We start from the raw sequence: 2153 nt of genomic DNA on the forward strand, positions 1-2153 counted from the left end.
AGGAGGGAGAAGATAGAGCATAGTACTCCTCCTCCTCTACTCCAGGCAACATGGGGGCACATCTCCTCTGGCTCCTATTCTCATTCTGCAGTTTGACATGGTTTCACTTGAATTGAGCTTTAGCTTTGGAACTTTTGGTTTAACAAATGTCCTATTTTAAAGCCTTTCTGTTGAAAACATCTAGAGTAATTTCTGTTTTTGACTGAACCCAGACTTGTGGAATTCTTGCAAGATCATGGAAAGAAAGCACTAGAATGTTAGAAATTCCAGAATTTTAAGGGTAACAAATTCTAAGTGATATGAATGAAACTATTTCTGGATCATTCATGATTGTGTGGGCATCTACAATCATGCTAGTAATTATCAGATATTAATAATCATAGACACAGTCAATCTTTGCAAAGACCTTGTCTTCAGTAAGGAGGATTATGTATTATGTATTATCATAACACACAAGGATTTATCAAGAGCTTTATTTTAAGGCCTTTTATAATCTTTGCAGAGTTTAACATAAAGCATTAATAACAGTATAATTATCATAGTCTTTCATATGCACAATTTATTCAATTGTATCTTAGTTGAGTAGAACCTCAAATATCTTTTTGTGTATTTGTGTGTGGTACTAGGAATTCCACCCAGCGGTACTTTACCAATAAGCTACATCCCCAGCCCTTTTTGTATTCTTATATATTCAGGCTGTTGCTACATTGCTGAGGCTGGCCCAAACTTTTGATCCTCCTACCTTAGCCTCCTGAGTAGATGGGCTTAAGGGCACATGTCACTCACTGCACCTGGCTCAAATATTGGCTGTCTATTTTCCTTAAAGCAAAACATTAACGTCTGACTTAGAGTAAAATGTTACAGTGTCTGAATGTAGACAGACACAGGCATATTTTTTTGGAGCTCAATGGTACAGGAAATTCCTATGTAATTCCTCACTCTCCAGTTTCCCCTATTATTAAAAACCTGCCATTAGCATGATGCATTTGTTATACCAAATGTGTTAATATTGATATTCACCAATGTCCATAGTTTACATTAGGGTCTACTTTTTGAGTCATACTTTTGACAAATATATAACATGTATCTACATTAAAGTGTCATACAGAATAATTTTTCTGCCCCAAATTTCCTCTCTGCTCTACTTTCCACTTAAACTCTAATAAACACTGATCTACTGTCTGCATAAGTTTTCCTTTTCCAAAATATCATATGGTTAGATTCACACAATATGTGACCTTTTCAGACTGGTGTCTTCCACTTAGAAATATACATTTAAATTCCTGGCAGCGGAGGCACGAGGGTCCGGTGTTTCAACCCAGCGGGAAAATGCGGCCTTTAACTGAGGAGGAGACCCGTGTAATGTTTGAGAAGATAGCCAAATACATCGGGGAGAATCTTCAGCTGCTGGTCGACAGGCCCGATGGCACCTACTGTTTCAGGCTGCACAACGACCGGGTGTACTACGTGAGTGAGAAGATTTTGAAACTGGCCGCCAATATCTCCGGGGACAAGCTAGTATCGCTGGGGACCTGCTTTGGAAAATTCACTAAGACCCACAAGTTCCGTTTGCACATTACAGCTCTGGATTACCTTGCACCCTATGCCAAGTATAAAGTATGGATAAAGCCTGGAGCAGAGCAGTCCTTCCTCTATGGAAACCATGTGTTGAAATCTGGTCTGGGTCGAATTACTGAAAACACTTCTCAGTACCAGGGAGTGGTGGTATACTCCATGGCAGACATCCCTTTGGGTTTTTGGGGTAGCAGCAAAGTCTACAAAAGACTGCAGAAAAGTAGACCCCATGGCGATTGTGGTATTTCATCAAGCAGACATTGGGGAATATGTACGGCATGAAGAGACATTGACTTAAAATGAAGTCATCGCAAGAACTTAACATCTATGTGGAAGGGCCTAGCTTTGTTTCCTGTGTCTATGCAGACGCCGCCATAATGTTGAATTTTGTCAGCACTGTGACCTCTACAGGGACTTCTTAGTTTAATATTCTCATTATCACTGACAGGTGCAGACTGATTCTTACTATACAGAAGTGACTCAGAAATTGGGTTTTAGATCATTTGTATTTGTAACTAAATAGAATACTTTTATATTTGAATCAGGGGGCTTCTTGTTCTGAGTAATAGCTTCTAAAT

At 39.2% G+C, this 2153-nt stretch overlaps 1 pseudogene; it reads left to right on the plus strand.

Annotated features, from left to right (window-relative positions):
* Positions 1-1286: 1286 nt before the first annotated feature.
* LOC143410329 (60S ribosome subunit biogenesis protein NIP7 homolog pseudogene) lies at positions 1287-1944 on the plus strand (annotated as a pseudogene).
* Positions 1945-2153: the final 209 nt, after the last annotated feature.

The sequence above is a fragment of the Callospermophilus lateralis genome, chromosome 11 (assembly GCF_048772815.1).
Source record: "Callospermophilus lateralis isolate mCalLat2 chromosome 11, mCalLat2.hap1, whole genome shotgun sequence".
NCBI lineage: Eukaryota > Metazoa > Chordata > Mammalia > Rodentia > Sciuridae > Callospermophilus > Callospermophilus lateralis.